The sequence below is a fragment of the Microcaecilia unicolor genome, chromosome 1 (assembly GCF_901765095.1).
Source record: "Microcaecilia unicolor chromosome 1, aMicUni1.1, whole genome shotgun sequence".
Classification (NCBI taxonomy): domain Eukaryota; kingdom Metazoa; phylum Chordata; class Amphibia; order Gymnophiona; family Siphonopidae; genus Microcaecilia; species Microcaecilia unicolor.
Window position 1 is genome coordinate 362,897,967 of NC_044031.1, and position 17,801 is coordinate 362,915,767.

Below are 17,801 nucleotides of genomic sequence, written 5' to 3' on the forward strand. Positions count from 1 at the left end.
CAAATTTTTAATTTGTTATTTTTTAATTGTTTCATTTTTTGGAGGAAAAAAGTCTCTACGTGTCCTCGGTCATTAATATGTTTTTTTTTTTTTTACTCAATGGATGTCAACTCTTCATTGGCTAAAATACTCCATTTTTTATTTTAACTTTTATCTTTTTTTCATAAGTTTATCTTGTAACATATACACTTATCTGGATGTCTTCATTGGGGAGATGAGAGCCAGGAGGACATTTGAGGAGGAATGCCTCTCCTGCTTCACCTTCCTCTGTAACAACAAGCGGGCACGCAACATGCCCTGGAGAGCATCCAGATGACCCTCACCACCTTTCTCCCCCAGCTCCTCAGACCATCCACACCACCAGTTCCCTCCTCCTTCATCTGACCTAGTGCTACACCCCCCAGCCAGCCTCCCCCTGCCTGGCCCTTTACCACCAGGGCCTCCAGCATCAGGCCTCCAGCAGCCAGGCCTCCAACTATGGGCCCTTCCACTGTCAGCCATCCACCTCTCATGGAAGTGGTGGGCGGGGATGAGAGTGTAGCCATGGGAAGAGCCTAAAGTGATACCATCTGTGGCGCATGCTTCCCTCCCTAGTGGTCTCAGGGATGTTGTGCTGGAAGGGACTCTGCCTCTCTCAGGGACCTCATTATACATATTGCTGCCATTGTCTTTCCTTTGGTTCGTCCACCTCTCAGGTTGCCTATAGCAGATGCTACCACCAGATAGCAACTTGGGTATTGTCTCTATTCTGTCAGAATGCGTTCTCATAAAGGATATTGCTTTTGGTGGGGGGAGGGGGAAGGGATAATTTTAATTTGGGTTTAAACATTGTCAAACCTTTAATTTTGTTGCTGGGGGCATTTGAGGGAGGAATGGGTACATATTTTGTTTGTTTTAAGGATATTTGGATTTTTTTGGGTGCAATAAATATGTGAGAACCTTTTACTGTGTTACTGTGTCTGCATCAATTCTTCTCTTAAGTGCTGTCCTCTCTGTTGAGTCTATTTCTGAGGTGCCTCATCTCCCTTATCTGCCCTGTCACTTTCCTCCCTACCTCAGGGATGTGGCGCCTCAGGGCAAGGTTAATGCAGCATGCTGTACAACTTTTACATAGTGAGATGTGCCTGTGCATCTCCCCCCCCCCCCCCCCACCAACAACCAGGGAACAAAACATCATTATACCTCCTTCAGCCTCTTTCTGTGCATGAGCCATGTTCTCAAGAGATAGCCATGGTCACTAGGGTTTCCAACTGAACCCAGACTCATCTAACAATGTAGCAGAGTAACTGTAAGTAGGTAACCAAGACCCTTCTAAGGTATCATTTTTTAAAATTTATCTTTGAAATAAATATTAGAAACATAAAAAAAATCCATAAATATCAGAATTGAACCCAAATGGCAAATATACTTTTAGAAAAAGAAAGAAGCAAAAACAAATATCACTTACATTATTATCCACATCTAGGAAGCCAACAGACCAGTAACTGGAATGGCAAATAAATTTAACAAAACTAACACATCACAAATAGGCAGGAAATAAACTATTTAAATCCACTTCTATTACTCAACCTAAAAATCAAATCTAAACATTTTTTTCTAGAAGCAAAGGTTTATCCAATATTAAAACTTCCATTACATTCCCTTATTTCATAATAAGGAGTGACTTGTTGTATAGTGTTGTCAAGGGAACCTTGGAGGGGTAAGAGGTGGAGCAACTGTTAGTCCCTCATCCCTACTGTAAGCAGGTCATGCAATTAGCTGACAGTCACCTGTTAGGAGGTCACCAGGGGAAGAGAAAACCCAGGAATTAATTTTGGCCCAGTTTTCCTGACTGGGCATATTCAAGCAAATAGTGCTGTTTTGTCAGTCCTACCTAACTTGTCATCTGAGTAGTCCTGCATGGGTTGCACCTGCCTCTCTTGTGCCCATGTTTTATTTATTTTTTATTTATTTGTTACATTTGTATCCCACATTTTCCCACCTATTTGCAGGCTCAATGTGGCTTACATAGTACCGTAAAGGCGTTTGCCAATTCCGGTATGAACAAATACAGTAATGTGGTAGAATAAGGTTCGTGTGTACAGACACGTTAGGGAAACGTAGAGAGGAAGAGAATCGTAGAGAGGAAGAGTTATTATATGTCCATTACGAGCTTTGGTTTCGTTGTGTTGCAGGGTACAGACATTTAAGTTGGGTCGGTAGGATATGCCTTTTTGAACAGATTAGTTTTTAATGATTTCCGGAAGTTTAGGTGATCATAAGTTGTTTTCACAGCTTTTGGTAATGCTGAATGCATAGGTTGATTTGTATTTGAGTCCTTTGCAGTTTGGGTAGTGGAGATTTAGGTATGTTCGTGTTGATCCTGTTGTGTTTCTGGTTGGTAGGTCTATGAGGTCTGTCATGTATCCCAGGGCTTCGCCGTAGATAATTTTATGAACCAGGGTGCAGATTTTGAACAAAAACCTTTTTGAGAGAGTAGCTATGGACTTTGTGGAGCCACTTGAATGTACCACCCATGGCAACAAGTATATCCTAGTTATTTTGGATTATGCCACCCGCTACCCAAAAACCATTGCCCTGTGTAATATGACAATTACCATCGTGGCCAATGCTCTTTGTGGGGAATCTTATCTCACAAAATATTGACAAGGCATCACTTTTATATCTAGAGCCATGAAAAAAATATGTGCCCTGTTCAAAATAAAGACCTTGTGGATATCAGTTTATCATCCACAGACGAACGGTCTGGTGGAACACTTTAATAAGACTCTCAAGCAAATGCTGAGGAAGCTTGTGGCTGAAGAAAGGAAGAGCTTTGATATTCTTTTTTGCTATCTAGGAGGTGCCTCAGAGTTTGACAGGATTCTCTCCGTTTGAATTGTTATATGTAAGGAGACCTAGAGGAATCCTAGATGTAGTTCGAGAAGCCTGGGAGGAGGAACCTATCCCAAATATATTCTCAACATGCAGGAGAGGCTGAAGAAAGCAGGTCAGCCAGCCAAACTCTGCTTAGGTGGGTGAAGCCTGAGCCTACAACCAGAAGGCCATACAGAGAACCTTCCAGCTTGGGGACAGAGCCTTTGTCCTTCTACCCTCCTCAGAAAGCAAACTATTATGCATGTGGCAAGTGCCTTGTGAAATAGTAGAGAAGATAGGACCTGTCAATTACAAAGTGGCTCAACCAGACAAGAGGAATAAGGCAAAGATTTTCCATATCAACTTGTTAAAGACGTGAATCCCGGTGACTGTAATGGTGATCCTAGGGACATCTTTAGAACAGAGATTCCAACAGAGTCTGGACCATAGGCGCCCCATATAAGAGGCTTGGGGAGGCTAAGCCTCCCCAGCCCAATCGTGGACTTCCGACTTCCCTGCTGCCCTCACAAGCGCAGCGCTTTTGCGAGGCAGCTCTGGCTCTCCCTCCTTCCTTCCTTGGTTCCCGCTCTGGCTCCCCGATCAGCAGCCCCCCCCCCCCCCGCGCGTTTTAACCTTTACTCTCTGACGTGGCAGCGCTGTCAATCAATGAAGAAGGCACAACAGGCTCGCTTCCAGCTTCTCACTTCACATAGTGTCCTGCCCTCACGGGAACATGAAATGCATCATCGCTGATGCTGAAGGCGGGACACTGTGTGAAGAGAGAAGCTGGAAGCGAGCCTGTTGTGCCTTCTTCATTGATTGACATCGCTGCCACGTCAGAGAGTAAAGGTTAAAATGCACGGGGGGGGGGGGGGCTGCTGATCAGGGAGCCAGAGCGGGAACCAAGGAAGGAAGGAGGGAGAGCCAGAGCTGCCTCGCAAAAGCGCTGCAGCCTGCCACAGAGAGTAAAAGGATTGGGGGGGGGGAGAAAGGAACAGAGAGGAGGGCTGTTGGGGAGCTGAGGGAGGCAGGGGGAATTGCTGGATGTGGAGAGAAGGCAACGGCAGTGGGAGAGAACAGACTGCTGTAGGGGAGAGGAGGGGAGGGCAGGGGAGAGGAGAATTGCTGGTCATGTATGGATGCAGGGCAGGGAGAGAGAAGAAATCGCTGGAGGGGAGAGGGCAGAGCAGGGGAGATGAGAATTGCTGGACATGGATGGAGGGGAGTGCAGGGGAGAGAGGAGAATTGCTGGGCATAGATCGAGGGGGCAGGGGAGAGAGGAAAGTTTCTGGAGATGGATGGAGGAGAGGGCAGGGGAGAAAGGAGAGTTCCTGGACATAGTAGTAGTAGTAGGGCAAGGGAGAGAGGAGAATTCTGGACATGGATGGATGGATGGAGGGGAGGGCAAGGGAGAGAGGAGAATTCTGGACATGGATGGATGGAGGGGAGGGCAAGGGAGAGAGGAGAATTCTGGACATGGATGGATGAATGGGGACAGGGGAGAGAGGAAATTTGCAGGATATGGGTGGATGGAGGAGATGGCAGGGGAGAATGGAGAGTTCCTGGATATGGATGAAGGGGAGGGCAGGGGAGAGAGGAGAATTCTGGACATGGATGGATGAAAGGGGGCAGGAAAGAGAGGAAATTTGCAGGATATGGGTGGATGGATGGAGGAGAGGGAAGGGGAGAATGGAGAGTTGTTGGACATGGATGGATGGAGGGGAGGGAAGTCAGGAAGGAGATGCACATGGATGGAGGGGAGGGAAGAGAGGAGAAATGCTGGACATGGATGGAGTGGAGGGGAGGGAAGAGAGGAGAAATGCTGGACATGGATGGAGTAGAGGGCAGGGAAGAGAGGAGAAATGTTGGACAAGGATGGGGGGAAGGAAAGATAAAGGAAGGAGATGCACACGGATGGAGTGGAAGGGAGAGAGGAGAAATGCTGGACATGGATGGAGGGAAGAGAAGACAGAGGTTGTAGATGCACATGGATGGAGGGGAGGGGAGTGAGGAGAAATGCTTTATATGGATGGAGGGGAAATTGCTGAATTTAAAGGCTGGATTGGAACACTTTGAGGGCAGATGTTGAAACTGGAGAAAGGATAGGGTGGTAGACAGGACGCATAAGGACACAGAAAGATGGTGGACATGGTGAGAGAAAAAAATATCAAATGGAAAGAAGACACTGTGACCAAATCTAATAGAAAAACTAAATGCTCAGACAGCAAAGGTAGAAAACATTTTTTATTCAAAATGTATTAATTGGAATATGTCAGCTTTTGGAAATGTACATCTGTGATATTTTGCATGTAAGTTTCAATGTTTCTAGTATTGCAGCATGCTGAGTCCGACTTCTTGTATTTTGCCTTCATATCTGTTAAGCCATGTGTTTTTCATGTGTGATCAAGATGCAGTATTCTGCTAGCGTGAAGTATTTGCAGCCCTTTTTGTTTTGTTTTGGTTTCACTAGGTTGTGTACTGGTGTTTTAGAGCCCAGTGTAATTATAGTGCTGCCTTTCCACACATAAAGGTTGTAGCTCGTCCTGTCCTTGGAATTAGTGCTGTTATGGTTTGGTAAGGCTATGAGTGTGTTTTTGCACAAGCTTGTATATAGTGTTTTGCAGTGGAGAGATTGTGTGTTGGTCTGCATTTTCCATATGGTGGTATATTGGTGTATTAGGGTCTTCCCAGTGTAATATTTATGGTACAGTAAGGTTCTGAGTGTGTTTTTGCACAAAGTTGTACATAGTGTTTTGCAGTTGAGCGATTGTGTTTAGTATATGCTTTGAGCAACCACTTTATTCTTTGACATATGATACATATCTAATATCTAAATTTAATAAAAGGTATTAACTGTGACTATTTTATTTTTACTTATTTTTTTTCTGTGTGTTGTCAAACAATTATAGAGGTAAGCTCCGCCCCTGGCCCACCCCTAACCCTGTCCCCTTTAGCCTCCCCAAACAGTTGGGCCACCGACCGCTTATGGTCTGGACCCCTGCAAGTCCCATTTGGGATCATATTTCTGCCTCACACAAGGCCAACCTGGAGCAGTTGTTCTGCCAGAACCAGGATGTGTTTTCTAGAGTGCCAGGCTGGACCCACCTTGCAACTCATAATATTATCATTGAGCCTGGAATTTTAGTCCAGCAAGCCCCTATCAAATCATGGAAGCCCAACAGCAGTCCATGATGAAAGAAATAGCTGATATGCTGGAGCTGGGCATTATTGAGGAGTCAACAAGTAATTGGGCATCATCCCCCATTATGCTGGTAGCAAAGCTGGATGGCAGCATCCAGTTTTGTATTGATTTCCAGAGGGTGAATGCTGTCTCCAAACTGGAGGCTTTCCCAATGCCAAGGGTTGATGAACTCATTGAGATGCTGGGAAAAGCCTAGTTCATCTCAACCCTAGTCTTGACCAGAGGGTATTGGAAAGTACAGCTCACTCTGGCTACTAAGGAGAAGACAGCCTTTTCAATGCCCCAAGGTCTGTTCCCGGTCACTGCATTGCCTTTTGATCTTAATGGAGTTCCTGCCACCTTTTAATGACTTGTCAACCACCTACTCAAACTGTATGGTGACTGTGTGGCTGCCTACTTGGATGGCATTGTCAACTACAATAAAGACTGGAGGACCCATCTCCTCCAAGTAGAAGTTGTACTAGATAGTTTATGGATACTGGAATGATTGTAAATTCTAAAATGTGTTTCCTAGGAGGAAAATAGGTCCAATACCTGGGGTACTCTGTCAGGAAGGGACAAGTGAAACCCCAGGTCTGGAAGGTAGAAGCAATCACCCAGGTGCTAGTATCCCAGACCAAGAAACAGGTGTGAGCCTTCCTAGGGCTCATTGGGTACTACCGATGATTTATCCCAGGGTTCTATGAGAAGATAGAGCCACTAACCCACTTTCTGCAGAAGTAAGCCAAAGAGAAGGTATAGTGGATGTTGGAACTGGATACTGCCTTCCAGACCCTGAAGAAGGACATCTGTTTAGAGCCAGTGATGGTCAGGCCAGACTTCAATTAGCCCTTCATGGTGCATACAGATATGTTGGAGATTAGGCACAGGGCCATCCTAGCCCAAGAAATGGAGAGTGAAGAACATCCTATGGCCTACATCATCCTTAATCTGTTTCCTAGGAAGAGGAACTATGCCATGATTGAAAAGGAAGCTCTAGCTGTCAAGTAGGCCTTGGTGATATTCCAGTATTAACTGCTGGGGCAACACTTCTTGCTCGCAGGGACCATGAACCCCCTCAACTGAATAGCTTGCCACAAGGCATCAAATATGCACATCATGCAGTGGTTCATTGGCCTCTAGCCCTTCAGCTTTCAGGTGTGACATCGTGTGGTCTGGGAGCATGCCAATGCTGATTTTTGTCTCAAGAGGTGAACCCTGTAATGGCAGGTGCTCAATAGGACAGGGTTGAGCTGAGGAGGATGGTGTGTGAGGGAGTCTACAGGACACTGCCCCTTTTCCTTGAGGATACTCTCTCACAGAGTCAGAACCACCTTAAGCCCCAGAGTCCTACCCAAAGAAGAAGTGACCTGGAAGGAACAAGCCAGGAAGTATAAAAGGCAGGACCAGAATTCAATTAAGGAGACCCAGGGAAGAGAGAAGCCACTCTATAATGTATGCCTTCACTGCTTATGTGTAACTACCAGAACCTGGCTCTGGTAGGCCAAACTTTAACTTGAATAGTTGTGAGAATCCTGTTCTTGAGGTGTGGCTGGATCCAGACCAGTATATAGGCAACCTTGTAGAGAGACTGCTTTTGGGCCTGTTGGCCTATATAAAAGATTGTGTCTGAAACTCGAGACGTTCCTTATTTGTTTTGTGCCTGTGAAGGTACAGGCTTCCTCTTTTGTGTTTAATAATAAGTTTTGCTTTACCTGTGTAACCTTGTCTGAAGACCCACACTCAACCCTTGCTCATGCTATTACAGCAAAAATAAAAAATAAAGTTGATTTAAATTAAATTTAAATTAAACCAAAAGAATGCATTTATGCATCTAGTAGTGTCCTACCTGGACTATAGAAACCAGTAGGGCTATAGAAAGCATAGGCTGCTGCATTCTTTAGTTAGAGAAGTATAGTTAGCTGCAATTAAAAATAATATATAGAAAGAATTATATCGTTTAAGCCATGAAGACATCTCACCTATTAATAAAGAAACTTTACTTTATGTTTGTTTTGAACTTTCCCTGGAACACCAGTATGAAGTTGTCAGAGACAACTGAAAGCATTTGATTACAAATAATTTTATTTCTCTTTTTAATGAAATCTATTATGTTACTATACGCTGTAGCAACTGAAGATTAAAAAACATTACTTGCTAGAATGTTCAATTCTACTGTATGTATTGCATTTTCCATGCTTTAAAGCTTGTTGTGTTATACTATCAAATAATTAAATCAAAATGCAATCAGGATTTTGCCTTGTTTTAATTTCTGAAAATTTAATAACATGTAAACTATGCTCTTCTTTTAATTTTAATACTGACATCATTTATGCTATGAAAAATAAAATACGGATAAATTATGCCTAGTGATTTTATGTTCATAAATTGTTTATATTAAAACCTTTTGTTTCCTTTACCAGGGATTCACCTTAAAAATATAATTCTAGATGTCCAGTTTAGGTCTAAGTAGGTTAAAAATAAATGATGCAGCTATTTACAGTGGGTCATTTTAGAAGCATCTGCATGTGTAAATAACAGTATTTCTATGTGTAGATTGGTTATATATGTAAATAGTGATTTCAGAAAGCTACTGTTGATATGTAGATGCCAAAGATGCAGAGATTTCATGGAGGTGTGTCTTAGACATGGTTTGGATCTGCAAAAATATTATAGTGGTCATTTGCATTTCAAACATCAATATTCTAGTATATCAACATATAAATGCTCAAAAACATATAAAGTGCCATTTTAGAACAGGTTGGAGCTAAATGTTTATACAATGAAAACATTTTAAGTAGCAAGAGTTACGGGAGCAGTACAGGGGCATGTCATGAGTGGTGCAGCATTCTTGAAGTCTTTCCTTGATTCATAGTAACATAGTAACATAGTAGATGACGGCAGAAAAAGACCTGCACGGTCCATCCAGTCTGCCCAAGAAGATAAATTCATAAGTGCTACTTTTTTATTTGTACTGTCCTCTTCAGGGCACACACCATATAAGTCTGGCCAGCCATATCCCCGCCTCCCAACCACCAACCCCGCCTCCCACAACCAGCTCTGGCACAGACTGTATAAGTCTGCTCAGCACTATCTTCGCCTCCCAACTACCAGTCCCGCCTCCCACCACCAACTCTGGCACAGACCGTATAAGTCTGCCCAGCACTATCCCTGCCTCCCACCACCACTGGGTAGCAAGTCAACATGCAAGCAATGCAGGATAAATGTTGGGACTTAAACCACCTATAAAGGATAAATATGTGCCACCGCATCATGTTTCTATGTCTACCAGCATTGGTGCTGACTAGAAAAGAACTGATACAAGAGTCTGTGAGCCTGATTTTCAGCTCTGTCCACACAGATCTATTGTTTCCAAAGCATCTCCATACCGCCTATGCCATCTGCTCTCTGCAGCCCAACTCTCACCCTTTGCCCTGCCTGCCCCCACAAGCCTCCACCCTTTCCCAAATGCATCTAGGAACCTCCTCCACATCCCTCCCTGACACTGTCCCAACTGAGACCCTCTCTGTTAGCATCTGCCCTTCTGTCTCTCTAGCCCCAAATGCAATCTGTGTCTGTGTCTGTGCCTGTATGTGTGCGCAAATGGGGTGGTATCTATGAATTGTGACCTGTTATCTGTCAGTGTCTGTGCAGTTTCACTGTGTAACATTCTGGGCATTGGTGAAGGGGAGAACTTTGAGTGTTTGTACAGGAGAGAATGCAGACTGTGCAGGGGAGAACTCTTGGTGTTGGTGGTGAGTGTTGGTGGAAGGGAGCACTCTCTGTGTTGATGGTGGGAGCTTTGATCATGACCTGCTAGAACAGCTGGTCTGTTTAGGCCATCCTGCATGAGGTACACTGGGAGGAGAGGAGGGACAACAGGCCACATTCTTATCACAGGACATATAAGCCCAGGACATAATCCCTTAACCTGACTGAAGAAGAGTGCATAGGGCACTTCCACTTCAACAAGGAAGCCATTCACCATCTCTGCCAATATTTGTAGCACATCCTTACCCCAGCACTCACAGGAAACAACTCATGCCTGGCCACCTCAAGGCCATGTCTGCAATAAGCTTTCTCACCACTGAAAGTTTCCAGATCTTCCTAGCAGCCTCAGCCAGTGAACCAGTGCATCACACAGTTCCTCATAGCCGTTCTCACACACACCACTGACTACTTTGCATTCCTCCAGACCCAGCAGCAGAGACAACACACAATGACTCAATTCTATGAGGTTGGCCAGTTCCCCTTTGTCTTTGGTTTTATTGACTGCACCCATTTGACCTTTAGGACCCCCAAAGAGAGAAAGCCCACCTACCACAACAGAAAGGCCTTCCACTCTCTCAATATGCAAGTAAAGTGCAACATACAGGGGGAGATCACTGTTGCTTTTCCATGATTCCCTAGATCCTGTCATGACTCCTACATCCTGGCACACTCAAGGATACATGAGAGCTTCAAGAGTGGATAAATTATTGACTGATGGCTCATAAGTAAGATGTATACAAACTGACACTACCATAACCACACAGGTCCTTGTGCCATAGCCTAGTTCCCATCACCAATGTGCATGTTGCCAGGGCTGTACCCCACCACACAGCTCAGCTCTCCCAGTCAGCCTATATATATTTAATATTTTGGCACATCTCCTTCAAATTTGGAAAAATATATTGTTGGCAGGAAGGTTCAATTAAAAGTTAAGACAAGTGTTGTCAGTAAGTAGCAGTAAATTCAATATTTTGGCGTGCTTTTTGAGCATTAGAATAATATGATTTTGGCACATTTTTTTAAAGATAAGTGTTGTTAGCAAATATGAGATTTTGGTATATAGCATATTCACTAGAAAAGCAAAGGGGGCAGTTTTATGATTACTGACGCCCATTTAAGTGGAACGGCATCGTGAAGCCCATTTAAGTGTAACAGCATTGTGAAGCTCATTATAGCACAGTTGGACGTGATGGCTTAGTTATAACTATTCATGTTTTGAAGTAATACACTCACTGAGCATTTGGATTAATAGACTCCACTATGATTTAGGATCATTTACATTTTGTGATATCTAAAAATGCAAGTATGGCTCAAGACTGGCATCATGGTTTTTGGAGATATTAATATACTTATATGTTTATTTTTTTAAATTAATTTATTTATTTTGTTCATTTTATTATCCCACTTGCTATTTATAAAGAAGTTGTCTCCAGTTTGTGCATTTCATCTGTTAAATCAAGACGTTTCAGGGTGCGCGGTGTCAGTATAATTGTAGTATGGCCCAAGACTATTTAATATATTTTTTTAGAATGTCAGAAGGTTTAATCTATCATCCTTGTTGCTGTTCATTAAGGAGGTATCTCTGTTTTGTGCATCAGATCTTTACAATCAGAATTATGCAAGAAAATCTCATTGGCGAGTCTGGTACAATTATATGTGTGTTTTCTACATCTCTTATTTTTCAAGATAGCTTGGGAGTCACATTAATAGTTTTTTGTTCACATAACCACTTGTTGATTAGCACAGTGACAGACTATTCTTAAGTGCATGTAGGCTTTTTCCAGTTCACAATCACTAGCTGTTTTTTTTGCATCTTTATATAACTTTCAAATAGGCACATTAAGCTATCAAGAACATGTCCACATCATCAGCGTGTATGTTTCTAGGGTTCCATTCATATTCATTATCACTATTTTCATTTTTTGTCTTATTGCTGATATTTTTGATATGTATCATTTTTATTGTTGATTTGTCTCATTTGTATTATTGTTCATATTCATTGTAGACCCCTGACATAGGTGCAGCGCCGAAACATGGCCCGTGTCGAGTCATTTATACAAGATTGATGTTTAAGTTACATTATTAAAAAGATCTGTGTCCCCATTTTGAAGGCTTTTAGTGTTCTTTTTTTCTGCTGCTTTGGACTTTGTCTTGTACTTTGTACCCTCTCTGTGTACGTTATTCTTTCATTCTCCCCATCTCACACAGGTGATCAGGGCTATTCACATAAGAGGTGGCTAATAACCCCACATAGTCATACCCAGCAATGAGGCCAATGATTGTACTGGGATACCTGGTCCATCATTGAATTCACCTTTGGATTGCCCAAGACATTTTTCAGGTGCTAGATCAATCTGGAGGGGAGCTGTTCTACAAACCAGAAAATGTCTGCAAAATAATCATAGTAACATAGTAACATAGTAGATGATGGCAGAAAAAGACCTGCACAGTCCATCCAGTCTGCCCAACAAGATAAACTCACATGTGCTACTTTTTGTGTATACCTTACCTTGATTTGTACCTGTCCTTTTCCGGGCATAGACCGTATAAGTCTGCCCAGCACTATCCCCACCTCCCAACCACTAGTCCCGCCTCCCACCACCGGCTCTGGCACAGACCATATAAGTCTGCTCAGCACCATCCCCGCCTCCCGCCACCGCTCTGCCACCCAATCTCGGCTAAGCTCCTTAGGATCCATTCCTTCTGAACAGGATTCCTTTATGTTTATCCCACGCATGTTTGAATTCCGTTACTGTTTTCATTTCCACCACCTCCCGCGGGAGAGGATTCCAAGCATCCACTACTCTCTCTGTGAAAAAATACTTCCTGACATTTTTCTTGAGTCTGCCCCCCTTCAATCTCATTTCATGTCCTCTCGTTCTACCGCCTTCACATCTCCGGTAAAGGTTTGTTTGCGGATTAATACCTTTCAAATATTTGAACGTCTGTATCATATCACCCCTGTTTCTCCTTTCCTCCAGAGTATACATGTTCAGGTCAGCAAGTCTCTCCTCATACGTCTTGTAACACAAATCCCATACCATTCTCGTAGCTTTTCTTTGCACCACTTCAATTCTTTTTACATTCTTAGCAAGATACGGCCTCCAAAACTGAACACATTACTCTAGGAGGGGCCTCACCAACGATTTATACAGGGGCATCAACACCCCCTTTCTTCTGCTGGTCACACCTCTCTCTATACAGCCTAACAACCTTATAGCTACGGCCACCACCTTGTCACACTGTTTTGTCGCCTTCAAATCCTCAGATACTATCACCCCAAGATCCCTCTCCCCATCCCTACTTATCAGACTCTCCCCGCCTAACACATACGTCTCCCGTGGATTTCTATTCCCTAAGTGCACTTTGCATTGAATTTTAATTGCCAAACCTTAGACCATTCTTCTAGTTTCCGTAGGTCCTTTTTCATGTTTTCCACTCCCTCCGGGGTGTCCACTCTGTTACAGATCTTAGTATCATCCGCAAATAGGCACCAAGTAAGCCAAAATCCAGTTCCTATCCAGTTTTGGTCAAAAGGCTATTTTAATTTTTTGACATGTTTTTGGTTTCAGCCAAAAATTACTGTTTTTGTTGGAAGCCAAAAATTTGTCCTTTGTCCCATTTGTCTCCTTCCCTCCTGCCCTGACTACACCACTAGGGATTGTAAAGTAGTCCTGGAGGGGGGCTACAATTTATATTTTCTGAGTTTATATGGTAGAGTGCTCCAGATAAATGTTTTGGATACAAAATTGTAGCCAGAATTTAAGTCTGGAAATTTGGGATTATAGGAATTTGCCTCTCTGTGGAGTTATGGCATCAGCTGTCACTCCAACTGTGGTGCACGGTCAGCCAATAATATAAAAGCACTGTGGCTTTTAGTTTCAGTTTTCATTAGCAACAGTCCCTGGGTGGTAGCTATTTTGCTTGGCAGTAAAATACAGTCTTTCATTGTTTAACTTATATTCTGGTTGGATACTGTAGGTTTAGCAAAGGGATGCAGACTGCAAGCTCTGAAAATCCCCAGCAGCCCTCACTGGTTCACATTCATACAACCAAACTTGAGTTTCAGTTGCAGTTTTAATTTGCGGCCAAAAGCTTTCAGACAAAACTAAAAAGAGCAGTTTTGGTCAGCCTTTATTTGTTTATATAATCCACACTGTGATTTATAATAGAAGGTGGAATATCAGAATAAAAAGAGGATGTCTGATCATAGCTATCATTGCCCCACTTCATAAAACATAACAGACATACTGGATCAGACCAAAGGTCCATCTAGCCCAGTATCCTGTTTCCAACAGTGGCCAATCCAGGCCACAAGCACCCGGCAGAAACCCAATCAGCAGCAACATTCCCTGTTATATCCTGCAAAACCTGGTACTAAAACGTAAAGTACCACTCTTTGAGGGACTGTAGCTACAGGATGGGGATTCAGAAGAGGAGGAGGAGGATGAACAGGTACCACTAGTACATGAGCGTGCATATCCACACTGGCATGGCTATACAGCAAGAAATGAACCCATACAACAACCATTTCTGTGAAGGTATGTATTCCATCTCTCTGCAAGTCTGGCACATGTATAGAAACTTTCTTACAACACATTAGTCCTTCCCATTTCCCCCAACCTATGTAAAAGACCCATCACCATACCTGCATGCCTACCATGACCCCTCCACTATCATCTGACTCTCTCCCTTCCCCCTACAAGCACTCCCCCACCTCCTGCAGAATAAGAACCCCCCCCCCCCTCACTCCCAAATATCACCTTTGCCCTCTCATCCCAATCCTCAAACCTCCTCCTCCTCCTCACCACATAATGTCACTCTCTCCTTCCACCAACATTCAGCTTCCCAACTACATTTTGCCCCATCCCCTTCCCTTCTGGGGTGCTCCATTTGCCCTCATGGACACAGACTGGCTGTCCACATAGACTTCACTCTGGGTGGAGCTGTCACTGCTGTCAGAACTTAAAGTGGATTCCCTGTGTCCAGGCCTCCCTCTCTCACTGCTGTAGCAAATACAGGCAACACCAGAGGGATCAAAGGCTCTGTTGCAGTGGCATTTGGCATGGTTTGCAGGCTGTGTGGAATGCCTATCTCCTTAAACCCTAGGCAAAGGTCCAGAGCTGGTTGCACTCAAAGGCCTCTTGAAGGAAGTCCTGGTTGCCTGCTGCCCTATACACCCACATGTATGGATGACAGACAATGGGCTATCTCTCTCAGTGGGCTGTCATATTTTCTAGCCTTGCAGTGAGCACTTCCATCCAGCAGGTCAGTGTCGGCATTATCTGCACCATCACCTTGTTCTGCTACAGATGCTCTGTAAGAAGTGTCATGTGTCTTTCCATCATGTTAAGCATGTGCTTGGGTAGGGCCACCTTCCACGCTCTCTGCTCCATGATTTCCACTTTTAAGCATGGAAATCTGTGACATGTCACCAGTTCCTGCCAGCGAAGAACAGCGCTGGAGGGAAAGTTTCTTCTGGAGGTGCTTGGGGACCCATGCCAGCCAAAGTATGTGAGGTTGGGGCAAAATGTGCCCCCCCACTTTGGGCTCTGGTCCTCCCAATCTGGCCTGGCTATGTGGTGTTCGGGGGCGGCGGCAGCTGTGTCCTTGGGTGGGGCGGTGTCCTGTGGGGGGGGCATGGGTGGCAGCAGTGGTCCTGCCCAGCTCAAGCTCTCAGCACCCCTGGGACAAAGCAGAGGGGACAGGGATGCCTGTGCAGCAAGGTATGTCAGGTGACACTTAGCACTTGCTCCTGGTTGGCGAGAAGTGTACAATTCACCTATTCCTATCTCATCTAGGGTCTGGAGGACCTGTAACTCAATGTCACTCAGTGCTTCAGTGATTGGTTGGGAAGTGCCACCAGCATTCGCTTTTGCATTTCTTTGGGTTTCCCTCCACTTGCACTTCAGGTCCTCTGCACCTCTGTTGCTATGAAAAACAGCATTCAAGCAGTGGCAGATCCCAACCCATGCTTTCTGTTTGGTATGTGTTCTGAAGCGTTGTCCTGCCAATACTAAAGAGATTCCTTCAGTGTTTCATGACCTTATGGACTAGCATCTCCACCTCCTTTGAGGAAAGTTACCTTTGTGGTTCAAGAGCTGTTGCTTGGAGCCATGAGAATGGATCCTATGGCGCAAGACTCAGAAATTGTAAAATGGAAAACTGCATGTTTAAATACGCATTGGAAAGATGTCAAGGTGGGAGGGCTGAAAAACTTGATAATCAAGATGTGAATGTTTCTGAAATCACTGACAGCTGTAAAATGTTTAAAGGTGCTAAAAGTGTATGCTTGCATTTTACAACTGGCTTCAAAATGTCTTGATGATATGCACTTGTTTATTGGAAAGTAGCCATTATGCTTGAGTCGTGCCATTAATTTCTCACTGTCACTCATACTGTGCTCATGCATAGGCTGGTTGCTGAGCATCCTGATGGTTAATCTTTACCATGAATCTACTTAGGAAGGCACATGAGGTGGAGCAGGGTTTTTCTGGTCCAGGTTTCCTCCATAGATGTGGCAGCATTTGTCTTTGGCATAGACCTTCAGGAGTGTTTAGGCATATTTTTTCTAAGGGTGGTCCTCATGTTTGTCTTCTCTATGTTCCTCAGAACCCACCAACAAGGAGTACAGTAAAGGATCCATGAAAATACATCTGATAGCTGTACTTGACAGTTGGCCATTGCATCCTGTTTGTCTGGTGCAGGTGGGATGAGGGGGTTTGTATATAAGGGTTGTTTTAACCGGTATACATTGTTTTATCTTTTATGTAGGGGTTATTTTAATCAATGTACATATTTGTATCTGGTGAGGAGGGTGATAGATGCGTGTGGGACTATTTAAAAAAGGGGTGGGATCCATTTACATATTTATTGCTGCCTGTTAATGGGTTACTCAGAATGTATTCAGGTGTCTTTTGGGATGGCTGGGGGAAGTGGGGCAAGGGTCATATTATGCATCCCAGGATATTATACAATGTTTTCTAACTAACAATGAAATTTATATTTTGGACATTAAAACAAAATTGGAACAAAAAATATTTTAAAATAAAGATGAACATGTCATACTTAACAAACTGGTTTCCAAGATTATACTACATTTTAGCCATCTCTGAATGACAGCCAAGGCTTGACTGCAGGTACCAGAGAGACACAGTGTAGACCCTAATGGGTGGTGGAAAGGACAGGGATGAGGCACAGGAAGGTAGAAAGGAAGGTCTTCACAACCAGGGTTGCTTCCATCCCACATGCTGGTAAAATGTGCCATGCACCATATCCCTGAGATTTATTGGAAGTGCGTCCTCCCACAGAGTAGGTGGGTGTGGATGAGCTAGAGGAGGAGGAAGCAGAGAATGAAGAGGAGGATGTCCTGGAAACCCAAGAAGCTGCTGAACCCCACCACCACTGTCAAGCCCTAGAACACACCACAGAGGACCCCTCCACCCCTTGAGCCAGTGCAAGAGAATGAGCAGGTCAGGGAGGATGAGGGTGGTGAGGAAGAGAGGAAGCCAGGGGCAATGGCTGATGTGGGGCTGATGCCAAATCTTAAGCCTATTATCACATCAGGGCAAGGAAGGGAGCTAGAAGGACATCAGTTGCAGGGGCGAGCCCACAGATCTGCAGGTCCTGTCATGTCCCTGCAGCTGATGCACCCCTTTAGCCAGTAGCTCCCCACCCAGACATCCGTGGGGATAATCATGAGGCCCCAGAGTCATGGTGGGTGAATGAATTCCACCAGAAGTTTGAATCCCTCTGAGAGGAGCTGCTGCTGGCATTCACATACATCCACTGCACCATCAGCCTTATGGTCATCAGTGTGGAAGGGATGCAGATCAAGATATCTGTCCTCACTGTGGCCATGAAACAGCTTGGGGCACGTATCTTGAGTCCCTCATCCCAGTCACCACACCCACAGTCTTAAAGGCCTAAATAAAATCTGGGTGTGAACTGGCCAGGTACCCCCATAAGAATGCTGCCAGTATGCAGCAACCAC